General features: G+C 55.2%; 1 protein-coding gene across 1 annotated transcript in view; it reads left to right on the forward strand.

Annotated features, from left to right (window-relative positions):
- LINGO1 (leucine rich repeat and Ig domain containing 1) overlaps positions 1-24,875 on the forward strand; it is a 170,316-nt gene that overhangs the window by 11,054 nt on the left and 134,387 nt on the right. Inside the window, exon 2 of the mRNA XM_040602075.1 lies at positions 3,954-4,126. The gene's annotated coding sequence lies outside the window, so the exon portion shown is untranslated. The remainder of the gene's footprint in view (positions 1-3,953; positions 4,127-24,875) is intronic.

Consider the following 24,875-nt stretch of genomic DNA (forward strand, 5'->3'; position numbering starts at 1 on the left):
TCTTTCTTTCCCTCTTCATTAGGAACATTTTGTGTGAAAGAGATGAACAATAGAGAGAGTTTGCCAGAGAGAAAGCTTTCCCAACTATTTGTTGCTGCTGAGAAATCAGCTGCTTTTTACCAAAACCCCCTCAGTGCATATCAGGGCAATTAAGCAGTGTGTAAGCTGCCAAGGAGGGTTGTAGGATTGGATTTGCTGGAGATGTTGGAGGCTAGGCTTGACCGTAGCCGTTGGGCGTGCTTTAGGCACAGTGAATCCCCAGTTCCAAAGGGGGAATGGACTAAATGACCCACCAGCGTCTCCCAGCCGCCTGGGCGTTTCAGAAATACAGTCTGAGCTGCTCTGGCGCGAGCACTTCCAGGCTGGAGGAGTAAGTGGGTTTGTGAATCTTGTGGTGTTTCATCCCAGTAATGATGGCTTTGGCTTTTAACTTGCTTCTCAGCAGGACCAGGGATGGGTTCTGTCCTGGTCTCCAGCTGGGAGACTTGGTGTCCTGCCATGGAAAGGGTAAGACCTTCTGCCTGACTGGTTGCAATGCTCTGTTCTGGCTGGTGCTACTCAAAAGAAAGAAAGAAAGAAAGAAAAGAAATCCACAAAAAATCCCACTGCAGCACTTTTATCAGGGAAACTGGGTTCCCATCTGTTCTCTGAAGAGTTTCTCTTTCATGGAAGTTGGAGGAAACTTTCCGGGAACTCCAAACTTCCCTCTTCAACAAGGACAAACATGGAGAGGTGGTGGGAGGGAGAATTTCCCCCAAACCCCTGCCAGCCCCAGCTCTCCTTCCATCAGGCCTCCCCCACGGAGGCAGTCTGGGATGATTTCCTCACAAAATGGAGAGCAGCCACCAGCCTGGAGCCTTCCCATCATGGAAAAGCCTGTCTGAAAGCCAGGCAGCCCCGGCCCCGTTAGCTGGGGTGCGTGGCACCGGGGCGATGGACCCCGGAGAGGGACTTCAGCAGAAAGGGGGATCTCGCTGCCAGGATCAGCCCACGAGAAGTGATCCAGACAGGAGAGGGCACAGATGTTAGTGTGACAGTGGGCTGTGCCGGGATGCGCTGCCCACAGCTGGGTTGTGCTTGTGCCGATCTGCCCCAGGGCAGGGCAGGAGGGCAGGGACAGGGTGGCTCTGAGGTGGGACCTGGCGTGTTGTGTGTGCGCTCGCTGCAAGATGCTGCTGGGGATTAGTGCAGGCCCGGTGAGAAGCTCCCTGGGGATGCTGCTGCCTCACCGCAGCGTCGTCGTCACCTCCTGCACCCCGGACAGGCAGGATTTGGTTTCTCTTCACCTCCCAGTAATCCTGCTGCTCAAATATTCTACGTGCAGATCGGGTTTGTTGTGTTTTTTTTGTTTTTTTTTTTTTTTTCCCCTGCGCTCCTAAATGGAGTGTTTAAGCTTATTCTTTTGTTTTCTGTGAAAGAGGCAGTAAATCCTTTATCCTGCCTGGCTATTTCTGTGCACGTATTTTCTCATTGTGCTCCAGCTTGTCAGCTGTGTCAAAGCCCAGAAACCTTGGCCTCTGTTGGACTCCAGACTTGGATTTCTCTGTATTTAACAACACAAGCTCCCTTGGACTAACAGTTCTTTTTTCTCCATTGGTGTCATCTTTTTTTTTTTTTTTTCTTCCCCCCCCAAATACCTGGTTAAAAAAAGCCCTGGCAGAGGGAGTGGAGAGGAGAGGTAAATGGTCTGTTGTGTTCATTCCCAGCACAGCCTGCCAGCGCTGGCGAGGAGTCACAGCCGGGGTGTCCTCCTGCCCTCCCATGCCTCTGGCATACCAGGGATACCCCAGGGAAGCCCCCCCCCCCTTACTTCCCCCCTCCCCAGGGAGCTTTCTGGAGGTTAGCTCGGGATGGGCAGGTGCCTAATGCTGGGGCAGTGGATCCAGCGGCACAAAGGCAGGATTCCGGTGTACGGGGAGGCGGGTGGCTGGCTGTGCACCGGGCCGTGTGCCGGCTGTGGCTGTGGTGCCTGCTCCTGGGAGCAGATGTGGGGTGGCTCCCTGGGGGGATCTGATGGAGGGACAGCCAGCCCCGTGGCTGGAGAGAGGCAGGCTGTGGGGCTGGTGGCCATAGGTGGGACTTGGGATGGTGGCACGTGTGCTCCAGCGGCTCCGTGCCCCCGCGGTGGTGGCAGCAGCCAGGGGTGGTCAGTGCCCCCGGTCCCAGCTCCACCACCTTTGCTCTGCAGCCGCATGGCAGCTCACCGTGCGGGGAGCGTTGGTGTTTGTGTGAGAACAAAAGAATAAACAATGGAAACTGTGATTAATTAGTGCAGCTAATTAGCAGCTTGCTTGGCCTGGGCTGGAGCTTGGTAAGGTGCCAAGATCAGAGGAGAAGCCAGGGGAGAGACTGGTGGAAACCTCTTTGGGGACTGAGGCAGGGGGAGCAGGGAAGGGGAGGAGGGGGTGCTTTCCCACCACCCCTTTGCAACATACCCGTGCAGGGAGCTTGGGCTGGGGAAATTGCTGCCTATATACCTCAGAGGTGCTCCTGACACGCAGCTATCGCCACCCCCAGCAGCATCCTTCCATTCCCTGTTGCTGCCTTCACTGAGAGATCGCTTCCCTCAGCCACAGGCAGCATCAGGAGCTGGGCACTAGACCCCCCTGTGCTCCAGTGCTGCAGGTGTTAATTACTGAGCCCTTGTTAGGGTCGGTGGAGTTCTCTTCCAGGTGAAGTAGTATCCTCCTCACTCCCCTTCCCTCTTCAGCAGTACAGCTGTCTTACTTTTTGCTCTCCATTTTGCAAATTAGCATAAGGACCACGATCAGCAAACAAATTTGCAGCAAGTGCATGGTGGGCTTGGAGATTTGGAGGAATCCTTGGCAAATATTTGCCAGCCTCTGCTGCTAACCGCATGGATACTTTTCATGACCGAGAGATGCTGAGTGTAACTGGCAGCTTGGGGTAGGTTGCCAGACCTCAGGTTGGGGATGGCTGCTAAAAACCACCTCCGCTAACAGCACCTGCTTCCACCCCTCCTCCTCCTCCCTGCCCTCTCCCTGTGCAGCATGAGGGTATCTTAAGATGCGATACACTTGACTGCAGCCCTTGCAGGATCACACCATTCCCATTAAAAGGTGGCTGTGGCTAAATACCATTTGCTCAGCAAGGTCTAAAGCGGTGCCCTTTGGAGTAACTGGGAGACGTGGCCCCTTTTCTGAGGATGGGAGAGTCTATTTTTCAAGGCGCCATCACTTTACTATTAATTTGTTACACACAGACTGCTTAAAACTGTTTGAGACGCAAAAGAGGATGTGAGCTCTGCCTTGGGGACCTCACTGCTAAATAAATGCATTAAATCAAACCCGTGCTGGAGAGCATAGCACTGCACAGGGAGGTGAGGCTGGTTAGAGGAGGGGTGAAGGTGCCACCTCCTCCATCAGAAAAGGGTCTCACTTCTCTTTCAGCATTGAAGTTGGCAGGAATACTTGCAGATCAGCAAGTCAGGGACCTGCTTTCTCTTAGTATTTCTGAGGTAGCAGGAGGGAGAGCTCCCCTGGCCTCATGAGACCCCCAACTTGGCCCATTTTGCTGGGGGGTCCTTCCCTTGCATGTTCTTGGCTGCATGCATCAGTGTGGGCAGGTGGGCTGCTTGCCCAGGCAAGCTTGTGCTTCCTGTGGACCAGGGATGCTGGAAGCGCAGTAACACCCCGTGGGAACTGCTCCCAAATACCACCCTGTGCCTGCCAGGAGCCCCTCAGGGGGTGCTGGACATTTTCAGGTGTTCCCATCTGCTTAAGGCTCCGGAGCTAAGCAGGTCCCATGTGGCTTCTCTTGTTTGCTTGATGATGGGGAGGGGGGAAATAAAACCAATATAGAAAAAAGTCAATATTTAAAGTTCTTCACCTTCCTAATTTTCAAGTCAAGCTTGCTGTGGGGTGGGTTTGCTCGGTGGGCGCTCGAGGCCATGCGTTCCCTGCCTGACATCTCCTGTGCCTTCTCACCCACAGCCCCCTGCACCCGGGAGCCATGAGCCGCCCTCAGCACCCGCAGAGCCACTGGAGCAGCCCCCCGGCCACAGCCCCCCGGCGCTGCTAGGCTTCCCTGCTCCCCCGGGAAGGTGCCTGTCGCAGGTGGGGAGAACCAGCTGCACCCGCACCCAGCCTCTCAGATCCCTCCCAAGGTAAGGACCGCATCCTTTGTCTGTGAACAGCAAGGAGGCTGCTAATGCAGCTGAAAGCTAGGTTATGTCTCGGGTCGTTGCACCTCCTGCCTTGCCCAGGTGGGCTCTGTCCCCTGGGCAGCGTGCACAGCTGCTGGCAGGCTGCTCCTCTCCCCCTCCGCTTGCTGGGAGGGCCAGGTGCTGGGTCAGGGGTGAGAACTGCCCTTGTCTTGCAATTAAAAGGTGATTTTGAAGGTGGCATCGCTCCTGATGTAGCCGGTTGTTAGCAGGCTGTATCCCACCTGTGAATTTGCTCATAGTTTTAGAAGGTAGCCTGGGCTGCTGCAAGGAGCCAGGCTTGGGTGGAACCAGCGCCTGGTGGCTGCCTCTGCTTCCCTGATGTACTTCAGAGGATAATTGTCTATAATTTGCCTTTTAACGATGCTCTGGAGGCTTCCCAAGCGTGCGCCGCCTTTGCTCCCACTGTAAAAGGCCTTTGGGGTATTTCAGAGGCTTCCTGTGGCAGGAGGGTGCAGGGTGGCTGGGGGTGTCTGTGTGTCCGGAGGGGGACTGAGCCCCTGGCCCAGTGAAACACACTCGTCTGCTCTTTGCACGTCACAGTAGGTTTTTTTTTTTTAAGGTTAAGGAAGTAGAACTGGGTTTGTGAGCTGGGGCTGAGGCTGCTGTGGGGCTGACCGCCCTCCTGAGGGGTGCAAAATAGGTCTTCATGGCTGCGGAGTGGAAATTTAGGTTTAGAAACCAAAACTTCAATTTCTGGGATTGTTTTGGGTTTTTAGACTTTAGGGCCTTTCGTTTTCGAGCTCCTCCTTGCAAACAGAGGTGGTGGCTGTGTCTGGTAACACAGGATAATCACAACTTGTCCACATGTGTATTACCCTGTGCTGGGCTGCTAGGGCTTGGAGGAAGATGTGGATGTCACCGGCCTGTCACCCTGTGGGCATGGGCTCAAGACTCCTGTTTTGGGAGGTCCGTGAGAGGGTCACGGTAGCCCCAGTGAGCTAAAAACACAAGTTGGAGCTGGGGTCTGACTTGTCCTGGTTCCCTTTGGGAGCTCCCTTCTCATACCTCTGGAGCTGGGATCAGCTGGGATGCTCCAGCTGTCCGGCTAGGGAATCAGGGGGCAGTTAGCACTGCTCGGGCTGCCGTCCGCGGCCGTAAATATCCAGCCCACTCTAATCCTCCTGGTAGCTCCAGCACTGCTGTTTCCCTAAGAGTTATTTGACTCTTTGTGTTGCACTTCTCAGACAAATGGCTTTTAAATAAAACCCTCTGCTAACTCGTTAGGCCTCCTGTCCAGGTCACTTCCTGCATGGATGATTTATAGGGCTGCTTTTAACATTTTATTAACTTTAAATCGCCGGAGCCAGTCAATTGGAGTCTATCCCATTAGCTGTGGTGAGTGGCAGCCCGGGGCATCAGGCTCTCCGGCAGCCTCCCTCACTTCTGGGGAGGCTTCGATGCTCCAAGAGCAACTACATTAAGAGATGGGAAAAAACAGAAGGAGGATTTAGATAAGGAGGAATAGATCTGGGATGGTTAAGGAGATAATGGGGCTTGTGATCATATCTGGGGAGTTGGCTTATCCCCTGTTGTGTTTTCTCGGCTGCATCCCCTGCAGCATGTGCTGAACTGTGCAGCAGTGGGTGAGGAACATCAGGGCTTGATAAAGAGGTGGCTGCTGCAGAGCGATCCCGGCAGGGCAGCGCTGCCCGAGCATCCCTGAGCGCCTGCCTTGGGTAGGATGTGCCTGGATTAAACCCCTCCTGTAGCCATGCCAGGGACAGATCCTTGCCTAGTACATGCACAAGCCCCTTTGGCTCCTGGCATCCCATCCGATCCAGTGGGCTGCTTCCAGGGAGCCTTGAATCTGGTTCCCAGCCATCTCAAACCCTCCTGTGCTGCTCTGGACCCTCTTTGAGCAGAGCCGGCTCTGGATGGGTCCTGCAGGTGCACAGGGGGCTGCTGGGGGCTGGGCAAGTGGCGACCATTCCAGCTGGGAAATCCAAATGAGATGGAGATCGTAAGTGATACCAGGCTGCAGCAGCAGCTTTGATTATCTCGGGTTTTGTTGCTGCTCTCCCCCTGTGCCCTGTCTTTGTTCCACTCGTGCTTGGAGATACTATTCAGTGGAGTTTTCCAGCTCTTGATAACAGGGGAAAAAAACCCCCGAACTGCTATACAACCGGAGCTAATGAGCTCTCTCTGGAAATAAAAGCATCCTGAGGACAGCCTTGCCATACACAACAGCCCGTCCTCTGTGGCTGCTCCGGCCACTGCCTCCAAGTGGTGGCCCAGCACGGGGCTGTGGGAGCTGGGTAGGGCTGTCACCTCCCATCCTTCCCCCCCACCCCGCCATTGCTCATGTGAGGCATCCAGAAAGCCGAGCCGTGGTTTGCCCCTCTGGCAGAGCTCTGCTGTGGGGACAGGGATTTGGGAGCATTTGTCTGACACCCCGATGTAGAGCCCATCACGTCGTGCATGCACGCAAGACAGGGCAAGGAGGAACACGCGTACCCCCATGGCTCAGGACCAGCTTTAACTGGCCTGGAAAGGGATCTAGGTAATGCCTGGCTCCCGTCGCGGGCTGGGCGTTCTCTGGGGTGCATGAATGTAAGGAGGTGGGCTTGCTGCAGCCCTGCGTATGTGCAGGGAAAGCAGACCTGCAGTCCCCAAGGGCTGTCAGGGTTGTCAGGCATGCGGCCAGGAGGGAATTTATCTTGCAGCAAAGCCGGCATCTGAAAGCCATCGCTTCTGATGTGCCCATGATTTGCTGAAACCTGCGTCTCCTTTGTCATATTTCTGTCTGTCTCTGCCTCAAATCCCAGAGCAAAGACAGAGAACTCGCAGAGAGGAGCGGGGTTTTTTTCCCCTCCACCTTTAAATATTTATTGTGAGCTCTCAAGATACGCACGCTGTGATCTGGGGAGCCTGCCTGCGTGCTGGCACTGCCTCCTGCATGGCAGGGGGAGGCTGCTGCCCTTCCCTCCGGGCAGCGCCGGCAGAGCAGGCCCCCTCCTCCTGCCGCTGCCCCCTGCAAGAGCTGGGTCCGAGGGGAGCGACGCGGGGGTGCACCTCTTCCCGTGCAAGTGCTCCTGTGGGAGCAAAACCAAGGACCCGCTGACGTGCTGTGCAAAGGCGGCTTGGGGTTGGGAGCTGTGTTTTTGGGGAAGGGGCTGAGACACACGAAAAAGCAACCTGGCCCACCCGGTGAGCTCCATTGCTGGGGTGGCACAGCCTAAATGGCACCCACCCCTCTGTCCCCTGCCTGACTTTCCGTGTCCCCAGCAGCACGCAGAGATGCCGCTGGACGCTTTCCCTCTCATCTCTGCAGCTTGTCCGGGGCTCCCAAGGTCGCGCAGGTAACAGGAGCAATGCTGCCAGCTGGGGCTTTGCAGCCTGAGCTGCCATGCTGCGCTTTGCGCCTCCCTCCTGTTCTCTTCTCTTGCTCTACTTTTCCAAGCCTTCCTGCTGCCGCTGCTTGGGCACACGCATTGAATTCCGGGGGAGCAGCCCCGTGCCGCTGGGATGCGTGTGCCCGGCATGCCGATGAGGAGCAGGGCTGGTGCCGGGGAGCGGTGTCTCTGCCCTGGGGCGTGCTGCCGTGTGGTCCCGGGTCCCTACACAAGGGGAGATGGAGTCCCAGCTGGCTGCTGCGACCCTCCAAGCATTTCCCTGGAAGCAGGCTTTCCCGCAGAGCTGGCTCACCTCTGGCTTTACCACTGCAGTGCCTGGACCAAGGGAGAAGGGATTTTGCATCTTCCCCTTGCAGCTCAAGTGTGGTGGTGGTAAACTTTTAGGAGAAAAGCCAGGAGCTGGTTTCTCAGCAGCTCTGCAAGGGATAGGAGGATGTCTGCCTTTCCAGGTGAGCACGCAAATCGCTACCTCTGCCTCTAGTCACTACAGCCCGGGCGACCTGCTCAGCAGCTGGCAGTCATCAGCAGAGAGGCTTGTCCCGTCACCCCTGGCGGTGCCAGCCACGGGCTCCCTGGGACCTGTGAGCATGTGGGCACTGATGCAGAAAATCCTCTGCAGAGGCCTAGGGTTGGATGGCAGGTGCAGCTCTACTGGGAGATGCCTTGAAACCAGCTTGTAGCCAAAGGCAAGAGGAGGCAGTGGAGACAATAGCTGATACAGTGGAATTTATTTTTTAAGGAGAAATAAATGCAAGTCGGCTCACTGATGCAGTGCTAGCACTGGGAAATTAAACTCCAGCAAACTGCAAAGAGATGAGGTTGGGGCCGTGGCGATGGTTCCCTGGGCTGCTTTCCCCACACCTGCCTGCCCTCTGCCTGCACCCACCACGAGCTGCCAGCAGGACCAGCCCTCTTCACCCTCGCTGAATTTCAGACCAGAACAGCCTCATTAGCAGGAAAAGTTTCTCTGAGAGAAGTTACTGCTGCTCTTAGAAGTGCAATTATCTCTTTTCTGCTATCGCAACTGTGGGCATTGAAGTCTGCTGTTCTTACACCGTGTCACGGCAGAGCTCTTGTGCACAGGAGGGTGCTGGCAGGAGAAAATAAGTGGAATTGTAGCATGGGCAGTTGTTGGAAAGAAGCCCTCATCACGGGTTTGTTCCCACCTGGTTGCCTCGTTGGAGCCCCTGCCTGCCCCTTCGCCCCTGCCTGCCCTTCCTGGCATCTGCCCGCGTGTGGCGTGGCTGGGTGGTGGCTGCACGTGGATTTTAAAGAAGGTGGAGGAGATGTGCTGCGTGTCAGGCTCCTCGCCACCCGTGCCCCTTCCTCCTCGTGGTGTCACCCCTGGCCCAAGGCTGCGGCACCCTAGGGCTCCCTGGCTCCAGCGGGATTGTTCACTGGGCAGCACGTCGGCAGGAACGGGCAGTCCCAGAAGTGTCTACTGGGAGTGAAAATACGAGGTCTGAGACCTGTAGTAAACATTTCCTTAAGGTTCAAGCTTACTCAGGCATCGGGCATTTGACCGAGCAAACCGCTGTGGCACTCCATGAGCCATGGGGAAAGCTCCCAGAGCACATGCAGGGGAAGTTTGCAGCTGGATGTTGCAATAACTTTTTAGTGAATGGTTGGGATAAGTCATATTTCATGAAATCAGCCAGGAAAAAGATTGCTGATTAATTCATTCTAATAAACGATGGTGAGCAGTGTGTCTTGGTTCAAGCCAGACTGACTTTTACAGTGATTCATGGATTTTTCCACAGGAAAAATCACCTTTGTGGGGTTTGCTGGTGTGCAGGGTGCCTGCTTGCCTTCGTGAGTGATTTCCCCCCTACTCTGAAAGCACTGGGATGTGGAAAAACAATGAACTTCTCTGCAGGAGCTGCAGGTGGAACTGGGGAGGGAGGAAGGCTGTGCTGGGCTCTACCGCTGCAGCCGGTGGCTGTGTCCTTCTGAAGAGCACCGCGGGAGCTGGGGGAGTGGGAATTTCACTGCCAGAAATGCCGAAGGAGGCGAATCTTGGGGAAGAAAGAGCAGAACCGAGATGTCGGTGCGTGCCATTCCAGGCTGGCCAAGTGGGGTCAGTTGGGACCGGCTGCTGCTCCCCCTCGCAGCGTGCGGCAGCACTCCTCCGGCAAAGCAAACACCCGAGAAGCACGTCCCGGCATCATTCGTTTGTATTTAATTTGACTTTTCTTTATTTCTAGCACCTTAGCTTTGTGCTGGAAGCTGGCCAGCCTCCGTGGTCCTCCGTGCTGCTGGGATCCACAGGTCCGGGGTGGGAGTGTGTGCCGGAGGCGGCAGGCGGCGTGTGGCTGGAGGTGTAGCGTGCGTCTGTGCGATGATGCTTTTTTAAAAGAGCTGAGGTGGGATGGGGAAATGCTGGGTGAGGCACTAGTCATAGGTGTGAGCAGTGCCTGTGCCTCGCAGGCGGGGCTGGGGGCGGCGGCGGCCCTTGCTGCGGTGCTGGGGGTTGGGTTTTAGTTTGGAGATGGAAGCAAAAAAAAAAAAAAAAAGCAGTAGTTCTGCTGAGCCTAAACTTGAAACTTAATTTGGTTTCATGGTGAGATTTTTTTTTTTGACTGTTCTTGGTGAAAAATGCAGGTGCTTGGCCAAAGCCTTGAGTTTCTCAGCATGGGAAAGGAAAAGTGGCACAATGGTGGGAGAGGCGTGTGGAGAGGTAGTTGCAAAGGAGGAAGAAGTCAGCCTGGAGGTCGGTCCAGCCCCAGGAAGCGACAAGCAGGCTGACACGTCCCCTGGTGCAGTAACACCCCATGGCAGCATGGCTCTGCCCGCCAGGTACCCGCCCAGGTCCCTTGTCCCCGCAGTGGCTCCGCAGCATTGGCAGGGGCTGCATTCCCAGACCAGCGTGCCACCGCCACCCCTCCAGCCCCCCCCGCACCGCGGTGCCCATCCCGTATTCATTACGATGCCCGTGTACTTCTCTAAGCCCAATATACTTTGAATTACTGCTCATCTATTCCTCTTGACATCCTCATGCTCATAACTGGGAAGCCTGCATTACCCGTTTGCACATCTGTCAAACTGCGTGTTCCTTGGCCATTTCCAGAGATACATAAAATTGCCCGTGGTTATGACATTATTGACAACCTGCCCCGTCTCCTTCCCCCTCCCCGAGCCCAAATGGCTGCCTCGCTTTATGAGGATTGATATTTGGGCAGTAAATATTTTAGAGCCTCATCTGATGAGTGTGTCTGTGCGGGTGAATACATTTCTGGCTGAGGACAGATGTTGGAGCTATCTTCATTGGAAATGCGGGGCCTTGGCTTTCTCTCTCCTGCCTTTGCAGCATCTCTGCCATCTCCCTGCAGCCCCCCAGGGCTGCCCGTTCCCGGTGGAGGAAAGGAAAGCAGAGGGAAAAGCCAGGCGGGAGTCGCCAGGAAGGACTAGGGCTGGCTGGACAGGCAGAGCAGTGCCAGGGGTGCTGGCTGTCAATGGCCGATTGCTGCAGCATCCTGATGCCAGGCTCCCCGTGTCCATCAGCAGCAGGATTGAATTTCTACGGGCCAGGTGTTTTCCTTTCCCAAACCCAGGGAAACCACCAATTCCTGCTGTGCTGGACAAGTAGTTTCAGCCCTTTTTAAAAAAAAGACTATGTGTGTCAGGCTGTCTGTGGTTTCTGAGGAATATATTTTGACTTGGGTGTTCTGAAAAGCCACTTCATCTCCCCAGATTTCAAAATGCACTTTAGGAGATGCCTCTAAAGAGGAAACAACTTGGGAACAATACAGCCTGGGTGATCTGAACAATTTTTTTTATCTTGCTGAGAAAAGTAAAGGAGCCCATTTTCAGTTCCTCAAAACGATTTGCTCTGTTTTCCCTCAATCAGCAAAACAAAAAGTGTTGCCTGGTTCCTGGGGAGGAACAGAGGCAGGTGCAGCTCCTGCAGAGCCAGTGGTGCCAGGCCGGGCTGCAGCTGCCTGCGGTTGGGGGTGTCACAGCTGGGGGCATCGGGATTCGGGGAGCTTTTGAAGTCCGTCTGTGCTCAGGCTCTGCCGGAGTTTTGCTTGTGTTACTAAGTGGAGTTGTCCTTGCACCCAGATCCAAGCCCAGCTGGGACTGGGGTCCCTTCCCGGCAGGGAGGAGGGCTGCCCGGGGGGCTGCCCCAAGCCCTCTCCCCACAGTGGCGCTGGAGCATATGCAAGGCCAGTCAGCCCACAGGTGCCCCGCTCTGCTCAGTGCTGCCTTGTTGCCATTTTGCTGCTTTTTTTCTTTCTGAGTGTGGAGTGAGTGCATTGAAATGTGTAAAAAAAAAAAAATTAATATAATATATATAAAAATAAATATATCTAAAAACCCCCATCATCTGCCTGGGAGTGGCTTTGCAACCGCTCGCTTGCAATTCCTTGGAGCCTTTGTCACGAGGGCAGGAGTTTCCTGGCTCTGAAGTGGGGTGCTGTGTGCGGGACTGGGACCCGCTGCCGGTGGGGCCAGGGCGAGGTGGTGTGGGGGCTGCCGGGCTGGCACCCCCGCCGGCGTGCCACCCAAGCACCGGCTGTTCCCAGGGTGTGGGTGTCCTTTCCCAACCCTCTTTGCTGGCTGCCAGGGGAGCGATGTGCAAAGGGGCCGCGGCAGCATCACTGGGTGCTTAGGGGCAGGGAGTGGGATGGAGCATTTCTGGGTCCTGCTGCTTGGCGTTCGGAGCTGTTCTGTAGGGCAGAGGGGTGCCAGGGGGGTTCCAGGGGTGCCCTGTGGGTCACAGCCTGTCAGCCACCTTCCTGGGGGCCTCTGTGCTGTGGTGAGTGCAGGTGGTTGCTGGTACCACGGAGTCCGCTGTACCTCTTGCATCCAATTTGCTCATTCAAGGAGAGCTCTGTGATACCAAGGAGCTAATCTGTACAAGACAGATTTGCAAAGGTGCTGAGGGAGGAGAAGCTGTCCAGCTCTGCGTGCAAGGGTTTGGTGTCTCCATCTCGCAAGAGCCTTGCTGCAGGAGTTGCACACTGGGGTGAGGAGTTCAGTGGCCTCGTTTACTTGCCGATGAAGGATGCTGCCCTGGCCCTGGCCAGTCTGCTCTTTTACGGCAGTGTAGTATCTATTTATTTATGATTTCCGTGGGTGGTGTTTTGGATGATCTATTGAGCCAGAGTGAGATATTTTGAGGCACAGTGAGATATTTTAAAAACATCTCATCACTCTGGAAATATCCATGGTGCGATAGCTGCGTATTAGTCATTCGGAAAGGGAGTGATTTCAATGAAAGAAAAAACATTTCATCTTGTCAGAGCATTTTCACTCACTGTCTGCCAGTCAGCTGCTGTCAGTCTTCAGTCTCTGTGGCTGGTTTTACTCTTCTCAGGCTCTGCCTTTTTATTTTATTTTCTAACAAGAAATAAAATAAACCCTCTAATGGATATTGGTAGCTATGAACTCATCAATTGTCAGTAAGAAAAAGCCTTTAAAAAGATGCAATAAACCTTCTTTGCAGTGGATTATTTCCAGTGGGATTATTTCTCCTGGGGACTATCTCCATTTGGAAGGAGAAACTCCTCTTCCACATATTGGACCTTGAACAAAAGCCCCTGCCTCCGACATGATTTATCCCCCTGGAAGGTAGGAGTAACTCCAATACTCTTGCACACCAGCTGGGGATGCAGAATTAGGCTCACGGAGAACAGGAGGAGAGATGGTTTTCTCTTAGGAGAAAAAAAAAAAAAAATCTGTAAGAAAACACAAGTGATGAGGCCCCGTCCTGCAAGGGAAAACAGCACAAAGCCATTCAGCAAATGAAAAGCCAAATGAGCTGTAAAAAACCCTCCACCGTGGTAAGAGAGATTTTCACTTGGAGGGAATCCGTTGTAAATCACCTAACATTCAGCTTTGCGCTGCCATTTGGGAAAATGTTCATCATATTCTACTGGTCTCTGCTCTTACTTTACCTGTATCTATAGCTGGGGTTTCTACAGCACAGCCCACACGCCCTGGGGAGGAGGCGATTCGGCCGAGATGCTCCCATCTAGTTTGATCATTCTCCATAATCAGGCTAAGAGTAATTGCACCGTAGTTACGCTGCGAGTACTATGCACTGTTGCTGTGCGGGATGCAATTGCCATCGCCTTGTGCAACCGGTAGATAACTGCTTAAATGACTCAAAACTATCCCTTTGCGGTGAAATGCTTGGCTGGTGTTGATGCCCAGAGTTTTCCCAGGGTGTGGGGTGCTCAAGCACATCTAAGGGCACCTCCAGGGAAGCCTGGTGGGAATGGGATTGTGCCCGAGCTGTTTTGGGGGGATGTTTCTCTGCTGCCCATGGCTTCCCCTTGGCCAGGGGGCCCTGGCTGGGTTCCCCTTGCACCCGGTGCCGAAGCCTGGTGTGTGCAGGGAGGTGCTATCGCTGCGGCTTGCCCCCCCCCTTCCCCCGCCCCTGCCACCAGCGCTGAGCTCCGGCTGCATCCCCACGCGTGCCCACCCCACCTCCTGCCGCTGCGGTCAGAGCGGCTCCAGCCAGGGGTTTAAAATAGAAGCTATTAACTAAAGAGCAGGAGAGGGCAGGGGGAAGGCAGCCGGGTCCCTCTGGGGGGACGCCAGCCGTGTCTTGGGGTTTAGTGAGCCCTGGTGCCTTGGAGCCTTCTCCCGACTCCCCTGGGATGAGAGGGGCATTGCTGCCCGTGAAAGCAGGAATCACGGGGGTCAGGGTGGCGGCTGCCCTGGGCCAAGTGCCCCTAAACCCCCTGTCTGACCGAAAGCTGGGCTTGGCGGCGGGGACTGGTAAGCTTTACAACTGTTGCTTTTTATTTCTGGCAAAATGAAATCAAAATGGCCAACCAGAGCCATTTCTTTCCTTTAACCTTTTCACTTTCATGCCCACGCTTGACCCAAAATATTCTTCTTTTGCTTCGCACTTGGCACTCCCTCGCCGGACAATTAGCACGAGCTGACCTCTTGCATTTCTCGGCCGGAGGCAGGACTTCCCACCCACGTGGTGCATCTCTTGCCTTCCTGGCGTGGTACCTCCTGCATCCCTTTCACGTGGTGAGCGTGTCCCCGTCCCGCGCCCCTGAGTCAGCAGTATGCCGCGGCTGCTGGCGTGCTATTTCGGCTTAAAAAAAAAAAAAAAGAAAGTTTCAGTATTTAAAGTATTTAAGCAGATGGGAAGCCACAAACTACAGTCGGTGGAGGGAGCGTGTTTCATGACTAACAAAATATGCCAGGTAGGCCGTTCCACTTGAGATATTTTCAGGAATATAATCACTTTCACACATCTTCATAAATTTGCCAAAGTGTTAGTTTTCCCCCATATGGATTGGGGAGGACGCAGCATGTCATGACTGTTGCACAGCATCTTGAATGCTGTGTCTTCACGGTGGTTTTTTTAATTTTCGTTCTTTCCCCCACCCAGGCTGTAATTGAAATAGAAGTTTGATACCCCCTTCCCCGTAATCAGAGTGGGCAGAGGGTCATCCTCGAGCGGTTCAGTGAGGGAGCTCCTTGGCCTCTATCCAAGGCAGGGCAGAGGAGGTAGTGATTAAATTTCCAATTATTCCCCCAAAAAGGGCTGGGGTTGGGATGAGGATGTTGTCCCCAGTGGGGTACCAGCAGGTGATGGGGGATACACTAAGGGGTGGCCCAAAGGCTGTGTCCTTTCTGTTGAGCTCCTTTGAATATATGCTCCAGTGTCACAATGTGGTAACAAATGCAAAATATTTTGAAGTCATTCAGTCTCAGCATTGGATTCTTTCTTTTCTTTTTGATATTGTGGCAAAATTAAATAAAAGGACCCGTTTTCTGTATGTTATTGATCTTTCACTCAAATTCTGGGCCCTTTTCCAGGAAAAATGAGCCCTTTTGTGAACAAAGAGACAAGCACCTTCCCAACAAAAGTCAGCTTTCAAATTCAATGTTCTGGGTGTTTGAAATTTCATGTTTCTGATGGGAAAATATCAATTTCACTCAAATTTGCAGAGAAGTGATGCTGGGGATGGGGGAGACTGCCCTGAATGGATTGATGAGCACTTGAAGGGCAGATTGCCGGAGGGATTTAAAAGCAAAGGGAAAAGCAGCCTTGTCACTTGATTTTGAACAGCTTGTGTTGTGAATCCAGAGCCAGGCTGCTGGGCTGGAGATGGTCCTGCTGTCCTCACCCCTCAGGGACCTGGAGCCTTCACTGTACACCCTGCATATGGCAGGAGGGCTCAGCCTGACTCTCCTGACCAGATCTCAGCCTCAGTGGTTTATATGCTCTTTTTTTTTTTAACATGGTGGCTGTTGGTGCCAGATAACAAACTGGTGTAAGCTGGTGTTGCTCTGTTACCTTGGTTGGTTGCCCCACCAAGAGTTGCTTGCTAGTGTCTTCGACAAGCTGGGCTTTGCCGGCAGTGTTTTACAGGTTAAGTCATTAAATCTCTGTAGCTCGTTTATTTGTTGGTAAAGCACTTGGGAATTGCTTGGGAGGAGACACTTTACGCTCCCTTGGGCCACGCTGCCACGTGGACGCTCGGCTGTCAGGCTGAGCTGGGTGTCCTGAACACGTTTGTAGCGCTGCCCATCACTGTGATACCCTCATCACACTGAGGGGGCCTGTGTTCATCTCCCAGTTCTGCTGCTGCATCCTTTGAGAGCAAGTAAATTTTTTTTTTTCTGCATCTGTTTTCTCCCTGCACAGCAGTGATGCTATTTCCTCGCTGTAATGTGGAGGGGATGGAGGCAGCACTGGCTCAAGGGCATTGTGCCTAGGGCTGTCCGTTTGGCTCCCTGCTCGTTCACCGCCGCTACATAAAAAGTTTGTCTGGTGACTCCGAGCAGAGAAGTTTCTCCCCCTGCCCTGACGGGATTGCTCCCGGTGCTTTGATCCCCGGCTGCATGTGTAAGCTTGCTTATCTTTGGAAAGGCACGGCGGCGCTGACAAGCGGTTCAGGAGATGGGGGCTGTAGGTGGATCGTTTTTAGCGGCGTGCACGCACAGAGCAGACAGCTTGGGCATGTTCCAAAACACTTCCCACGCCCCCAGGCTGAATTTTAAGAAGCTGGGGCATCTGCACATTCAAAACGCTTCATGGGGGGGAGGGGGGGAAGAAGGAAAAAAATCCCAAAGGCAGGCAGAGCAGCCAGCGCGTGGAAGGGGCGAGCAGCACCCAAAGGCTGATATCTTGCCGCGGAGGGGAGTTTGTTGCAAAGGCTGAGCAGCTCCAAGCCGCTCTCCGGAGGGGCAGAGCACAGGTGAGCGTGGAGCACGGTCACGGCTTGCCTTGCGGCCGCTTGCAGTCTGATCTCGCTCATGGTTGAGTGGGGGGAATGGGAAGAGAAGCTTGAGTTGTCCTGGAATGGTGTCTGGGTGAGTGCCTGTTCCTCCGGGGTGGTGCAGCCTCTGAGCAGCTCCCTACGTCTGGGGGCCCCAGAGCCTTGCAGGAAGAGGGATGGTAGTGGGGGGCAGAGGGGGAGATGGGAACGAGCCCCATGCTCGTCCCGCTTTGGATGCTTCCAGGGGCTGCCCGGGATCCTGCCCGTTAATGGCAGGAGGTGTCTCACCAGCCCCTTTCTGTGGGGCAGCCTTGGAAGGCAGGACCAGCATCATCACCTTCTGCATCTCCTGGGGGAGCTGAAACCAGCAGGCAGTGGGCAGGGGTTGATGCTGGCAACACGTGAGCCCTGCGCTTGCACCGGGGCTGGCTGAGGGCTATCTCAGCCTTCCCTGGGGCAGGGTGGGACAGACAGCCGGAGAGGGGAACCTCTGGGGCACGGAGGACAGAGGACAGCCTGTGTGTACAGTCCAGCGAAGTCTTAGAGCCCCTGGAGTGATGAGTTGGGGCGTTCTCTCTGAGTCCTGGTGTAGCTTTGGATAAGTAGCTTCAGGCTGTGAAGGTTGGGAGGCTTTCTGTGCTGGGTGCCCAGCTTAAGTGCTGAGAATAGCCCCAGTTCTTGCTGTTGCTGCTCCCTTGAGATCCAAGGTCCCTGCTCCTGGTGACGTGGGGCCTCGGGGGTCTTGCACCGGAGCATCAGGAAGGGATGGGTGTAAATCTGGAGAGCCTGAGTTGTCTTCCGAGTTCCTCAGCTTACCAAGCTGGTCTGCACTCTGAGATCCAAGGATGGGGAGCGCGTCCATTTGCATGCTCCATCAAGATCCTGTTCCTTTTGCTGGCAAGGATGGCAACTGCGTGACATCCTGGCAGCCCTAAGCCATCCTTGCAGGGGTGTCTGGGCTCTGGCAGCTCCCTCCTATCTTGCAGTGCGCGTGGCTGCTGGGCCAGCACCGCGGGATGCTCCTCCCGGCGCATCACGTGCCAGCGGGCATCTTCCCGGCGCTCCCCCATGGGTGCCTTCCGTGCTGCTCAGCTGACAGTCACCCCGGTCACACTGCACTCTTCTGCAAACAAAGCGGGTGGCTTTTTAAAATGTGATTTTTTCCCGGTGGCAGAAGCTGGTGGTGAGGAGATGGGGAAGCTTGTGAGGAGTGAAAAGGAGAGATGTCCAGGTGTGGAAAGCAGCCCTGCCTCTCCTGTGAGCTAAATGCCTCCAGGCTCAGAGCTTTTTTCCTGTCCTTTTGGGAAGAGGAGACTTGTTGGGAAGCCTCCGCTTCCTAAGCATCCCTCCCAGAAGAGACTGAAGCAGACACTAGATTATGAACTTTATAAGTCTCTTTGTATCAGAAGAGCAGAAGTAGTGCTCTTCACCCTGTCCTCATCCCGCAGGTAGTCGCACAGCGAGGAGCAACCTCTCGGCAATGGATGTTTCTGGGGTCCTTCTGTCCCCGTCCATTGGGTGGGCAGAGGTACTTTTGCACCTCTGGCATCCAAGGGAGAAGGGCAAGGCCCTCCCAGCTGCAGTGTTAAACACAAAATGCTCTGCAGTGTGCCCCGGAGGGAGGAGGAGGAGGAGGAGGAGGGCAGAGTGGGATGGGCATGGACCCAGGGTGCCCTGGGGGACTGGCTCGTTCCTGCTAATTAGCGGTGTAACCAGCCATTGCACAGCTGGGCTCCTGGCAGATAATTACCTTGCTGGGTGCAGGGAAAGGAGCAGAAAGACTTGCTGTCCATGGGGACTTTAAAACCTCCCTGTTCTTGGGCTCTTTTGGGAAAGGCAACCAAAAAAAACCAACCCACCCCAAACGTATATATATTTTAACAGAGCTATTTCTGCCAGTCAGGCAGGCCAATTTGTTACTGAAGTGACACATTTGATTTTAACTGTAAGAATCAACGTTGGTTGACTTTTCTCCTGTTTTAGTCGTTGGGGCAGAGGGTGGCTCAGGCATGGGGCAAACTGGGGGGCCGTGGGGGCATGGCTTCCTCCCTGGCTGAGCATTGCTAAGCTCGTGGGTGTTTGGGGGGGGAGGCCGGGGGAGAGAATAGGTCTGGGAGTGAATCTAGGAGTGATCCCAGTCTGCTCACTGCAGCGCGGTGAGCTTTCCATGGGTCTGGGGTATGCTGCCGTCCCTCCGCTCATGTGGCTGTACAGACGTTGCCGAAGGGCTGCCGGGGGTCCTTGCCCCGAGGCCGGCTGCTCTGCTGCCCTGGGGACGGCTCCCAGGAGCTGCCCTGCGGGTCCCTGCCAGCCTCGCCGGGGCTGTGCCGGGCAGTGCTGTCCCTTGGGTGCTGCCTGTGCCCGGTGGCAGGGTCCCGGCTGGCCAGAGCAGCATCTGTGCGTGCCTCGCACCAGGGCCAGGGACCTCATTAGCTGCCTCCATCTCTTCTCCCCTCTGTTTATCTCCAGTTTTTCAACCGCTTGCCTGATTTTTTTTTCTTTCTTTCTTTTTTTTTTTTTTTTTCCCTGACTTGAAGGGAGAAATGACTGTGTGAGTCATGATGGGGCCTGACAGCTCCCTGCACACCCTGCCAGGCTCTACCGATGGTGGGGCTGGGGGGGCTGCCTGCGTGGGTCCTGTTGGAGGGCAGGGGGGGGTACCAGGTGTCCCAGCCTTTTTCCCACCCATCAGCCATTAACCCTTTGCTCTGTGGTGCTTGGCATGGGGTCTAGCAAAGCTCAGGCTTCCAAGGAGGGACTGGGAACAGATTTATGATCGTCCTTGGGAGAGCGGTAGGGACATCATGGCATGGGGTGACAGAAGGGCGGCAGGGTGGGAGCAGCTTGGGATCAAAGCCCGGTGCAGCCCTGCCTCTCTCCATTGGCTGTGGTGGATTCGGGGCTGTGGCGAGCTGAGGGAAAGGCTTGTGTCCATACACATGTGCCTTGTCCAGCAATAGGCTTGCAGGGGTGACAGGCTCATCGGACTGGTGGCCTCATCCCGGGATGTCTGCTGCCACCCAGAGCGGGGGCTCAGGCTGGTGCTCCCTGCAGCAGTCCCTGCTAAAGGAGCACCGCTGCTCGGCTCCACACACCTGAGGGTGCAGGGGGATGGTGATTCCTCTTTGGTGCAGGGCTGTGGGTGCCAAACCGTATTTCTCCTGCTGCCAGCCCTGCCCTGTTGGCAATCTCCCTTGCCCTTCCTCCACACCCCATCTCCCTTTGGAAAACCAGCAGTAACTCTTAGTCAGTGCTGTCTTACGGATCATTACTTTGGAAATCCTGGGGAGAAGGGCGCTTGCCCGTGGTCCCGCGTGGCTGATGCTGTCCTCTGCAGCCCGTCCGCAGCCTGGCACTCCTCGCTTAGAGGACGGGGCCACCCCAACCTCTTCTTGGCTGCTTTAGGATGCTCCCTGCATCTCACCCGTGCTTTTTATAGCCTGAGCCCGTGGTTCCCGGCAGACTCGCCAGCTGACCTGGATATGGCTGTGCCGTGTTTGGGCTGAGCTTGCTTGTGTCTCCCCTGCAGCCTTCCCATGTCCTGGTGGGCTGGAGTGTGCTTTGCTGGTGTGTCGGTGCCGAGGAGGTGGCCTGGTGCTGTGCCTGGTGCTCCCCAGGCCCTTCTCACAAAGACGGCAGCATCCATCATCCTGTCTGCTCTTGCATCGAGCTTTTTCAGTCCAGGCTGGGTAACAGGGATTTCTGTGAGCAGGCACCATCAGATCTCTGCTCCCTGGGGGTCCCTTCTCTGTAGCAGGTGCTTTTTCTCCCAGATGCTGTTCTGCAGGGAGGGAATGGGGACAAATCAGCATCCCCGACATTTCTGGCTCTCCCCTCTCCTTGCCGGCCTGCCTCCCCCCCTGCTCTCTTTAAAGAGATTCAGGTCATGCCTGGAATTAGGGCTCCCTGAACTGCAGAGAAACAGCATTTAAACTGCTTACCATCGATTAGATGGAATGGTTTGGGTTCAGCTTGTCCCCCCACCCCTGCCCTCAGCTCTGGATGGGTGTTCGCAGCACGGCCCGTTAATCCTTGCTGGGGTGTCTGTGCCACTGCAGGCTGCTCTTCCCTGCGCAGGTGGGTCTGGGGTCCCTGGGGGGCTGCTCCCTGCATTGCACCCCACTAGCAGCCAGCTGTTCTGAACACAGAGACCTTGCAGGGAGGCGTTTTATTTAGCCGGCTTCGTTTATCGCGGCGCTCCGGCTGGGATTAGACACAGATAAGGCGATCAATAAATCCTCGGCTGAGATGTGCTGCGAATTTTTCGGGGAAGGGTGGTGAAAGGGGGGCGCCCACCGAAGGCAGGAAGCCTGGCCAGAGGTGAGGGAGGGGACAGCCAGTGCTGCGAGGTGGCAGGGAGGGGGCCCCGCCGCGATCTCGCTGCCGGTTTATGAGAAGACATCTGGATGTGGTAGAGGAGAGAAGAAACCCCGTGCCGCCGCTGCGGCTGGTGTGGCTGTGCCGTCGGAGAAAGTAGGTCAGGCTGTGCCGCAGAGATCGGTGCAAAGGCGAAGCCCCCAGCACAGCCGGGCACCCTCCTCTCCCCAGATCCCCTCGCTGGCTGCTCTGCTGGCAGCCGAGGGCAGCCAGCCCCATGGCAAAGGGCATCAGCCCCTCACCCTGGTGTCGGGGTGGCTCTTTTTCCCTGCCCCGTGGTCCCACAGTGGTGGCTCTGGGCGAGGGTGGCAGCGAGGAGCAGAGATTGAGGGAGGGCAGAGGTGCAGGGGATGGAATGGCCGTGGGGAAGCTCCCCTGCCTCCTGCCTGCATCCCTCAGCCCGCCTCCTGGCTGGGATGCGTGTTTGGCTGCAGGAGGGATGCCCTAGGGATGCAACTCCAGCATCAAAAGGGAGCTGCCACTGCTCCAGCTTCCCAGCATTTTGGGGTCCCCTGTTAGCTGGGGGTAAACAAAGCACAGGGCCAGCATCCCCCCTCCTTCTGGGAACACTTTTTGCATCAGCAGAAAGATCTGGGGGGAGGAAAAAAAAGGTCAAAGGCAGCATTTAATGCCTAAATCTGCAGCGGTTTTGGGTGCCTCGTGGGCCTCTCAAAGCCTCCCTTGGAGGGGAATGGGGGCAGGACAGAATGAGTGATGGGGTCCCATGGGTTGGGCTTGGGGCGGGGGCTGGAGGATTCCTCAGCTTGGCTCAGGAGGACTGCTCAGGCCATCACCACTTCCAGGAAGGTTTTGTGGCTGCGGAGTGAGGGGAAAATTAAGATGTGCTTTCAGGAAAGAGGTGTTTCAAGTGCAAATCAGGAGCATTTCCCGGTGGAGCCCCGTGCAGCACTTTGCTGTAGCTGTAGGCACCTGTTGTGAGATGGAAGAAAACTTGGAAATTGCCTTTGCCACGCAAGGGCATGACTGGGCTCCCGCTCCCGGCTGCGCTGTGGACAGGGATGCCGTGGGTGCTGGATCGCAGCCATGGAAGTACAGCTTGCTGCAGGCAGGGGCACGGGGCCACCAGCCCAGGATTGTGAGGCTCAGGGAGGTGACAGTCCCATGCTAACGTGTTTCTGGTGCTGTCGGTGCTATGACCCAGAGGACAGAGGTGATCGGGGGCACTGCATCCTTCAGCAAGGGCCTGGACTGATCTGAGAGGGCCGGTGGTGAAGATGCAGCAGGCAAGCCAAGCGGGGAATAAATTGAGTGTGTATATCACAGGCAGGTCTGGGCTTTATTGATTTTCAATGAAAGGCTGTGTCATGAATTTTTCTCTCCCACTGTATTTGCTGCAAAGTTGCATCTTGTCTCCAAGCATTAACCACTAACTAGAGAGCTCATTTCCACCCCCCCACCCCCCCGCCAGGAGATGCTGGTGGGGGGGAGGCAAGTTTGCACATGGTCTTTTTAAGCACATGATGGATGCAGTGGCTTTACTAATCCAACACCAGAAGAGAAAGCCAGTATTAACAGCGGAAAATGTTATGTCCAGCGCTTCAAGTGACTTATCGATAAGGGGCTGCGTGTGGGATGCGTCTTATCTGATGGGCGGCGTTATGCATCCCTCGCTTGTGCCAGGATCCATCTGGGAATGGTGGTCCTGGTCCCTGCTGTCCCCAGGAGGGACAGGGCATCAGCTGGGGACCTGGGGTTTGCCACTGCTCTTGCTGGTTTTTCTTTCCTCCTGACAATGGGAAGACTAAAAGAGAGAGGATGTAGTCCCTGTGTCAAAACTTTTTTGGAAGCTGCTGAGACATCTTGTTGCGTCCTCCTTTTAAGCTGGTGTTTGGATTTGGGAGTGTCTCTTTAATCTTGAAGTTGTTGTTTTTAAACATTAAAGAACATTTGGAAATGAGCGTAGCATGAAATGTTTTAGGAGACATTTCTCCCCATCTTCAGAAACTCTTACAAGTCTTTTTTGCTTCCCTGATTAATGTCTCAAGAATCTGGAGAAAAGCATTGAAACTGGCTGGGGTTTTTAAAAATAGATAACCAACGGAGAAAGTTTGAAGGGCTTAGGGTGGGTTTGTCTGGAACAGAGGCGATGGAGGGGAGATGTTTTACCTGGTTTTGGGTAGCGCCATGCTGTGAGAGGCGCAGCCACGGCAGCTCGTGGCCTGGCTGGGAAGGCTTGTGGGGACTTGGCAGTGTCCTGGAAGGGTTAACTCTGGCGCTTGGATATAGCTGGATGCACTGAAGCTGAAGTGGAGCAGTATGCAAATCTATCCACTTTCATAAACTGCTTAATTAGGCGAATGTTAATGAGACGTTAATTACTGTTGTGCCGGCGAATCCCACAGAACGGAGATTATGTTTCTCTTCAAACATCCAGTCTTAATTATAACTTGCACTTAATTCCACTGTCTTGCCTGGGACGGAGCTGGGTAGGGAGGACGAGGCGCCAGCTCCCGTGGGTGCCCGCAGCGTGTCCCCCATCCTCGCCCGCACGGCAGCAGTGGCTGTGGGCACGCAGGGATGGAGCTGTGAGGTGGCGTGGGGGTGGTGGCTGTGACCCCCCCCTGCAGCCAGCTCCTCGTGCTGGGGTCCAGCCTGGCAGCAAAACCGCCGGGGGTGTGTTGCTGGCAGGTCAGGGTGGAAAATGTAAAAGCTCCCATCCTTTCCCTTTGCGGGCTTGGGAAGCCGTTGGGAGGTCTCTGTTCATGCACTGCATGCTCCAGGGATGCCACGTTGCTCCAATCTGGTGACACGTGCCCCATACTGGTCAGACTGGGGCAGGGAGAAGCGAGGGAGCCTTTGGGGATGCGAGCCTTTATCCTGCTCCTGGTCCCTTCCTTCCTCACTTTCTGTTTCTACCTGCCTTGGCCTTTCCAGCTGGACTGCAAATGCTTTCTGCTGCCTGTGATTCCTGATTCCTGTATGGATTTTTAACTGATGGAAGTGTGAATTGCCAGAGGTCCTGCTTCCACAGTGCCTGATGTGTGCACGTGAATGTTTTTAAAGTATGGCTTCAACTTGGTAATCAGCAAGAGATCACTGCAACGATGAGCAGAGAAACAGCATCCCGTTTCCAATTTTAACACTGTTTTTTTGTTTGTTTGTTTGTTTTTTACATGGCTTGCTTTAATGTTCAGGATAAAATAACGCTTTCAAATGAGGTATTAGCGAGCCATGAAATCTGCATCCTCAGGCTTTTTTTGTCTGGCTTTCATCCGTGCGTAGCTGGTGGCTGCTCTGGGCTAACCACGAGGTTTCCTGGGTCTTTGCTTATTGCTGCCAGCCGGGTGGCAGAGGGGACGGCTTCACCAGGCTGAGACGTGAGGGCTGGACTCCATCAGGGCTCCGCTGGTACCTGCGGGGGAGATTTCTTCCAGCAGCAGGGCTCTTCTTACACAAGTTGTTCGCCTCGCTGCTGCTGCTGGTGGGAGAGCCCGCAGCCTGCCCCCACCGCTGCTCCCGGCAGGAGCTCCGTGTCCTTCACGGCCCCAGCAAATGGGCTTTTTAATGACGCCTGCCACATCTGCACACCCGGGAGCTTGTCGCCAGCACCCGGCAGCCCGAGCGGTGGCTGTCCTGGTCTCAGGCCCTCCCTGGTGGCTGGCGGTGGCTGGGGAGCTGCTGGGGGTGGGGGTCACTCTGGATTTCCATCGCACGCCGCTGCGGTCTCGAGGGGTGATGAGGGAGCGTGTTGTCCTCCGAGCGACCCACGCTGGGAGTGGCGTTTCTCCATATTGGATGTTTTCA

Source organism: Falco naumanni, chromosome 7 (genome assembly GCF_017639655.2).
Source record: "Falco naumanni isolate bFalNau1 chromosome 7, bFalNau1.pat, whole genome shotgun sequence".
Classification (NCBI taxonomy): Eukaryota; Metazoa; Chordata; class Aves; order Falconiformes; family Falconidae; genus Falco; species Falco naumanni.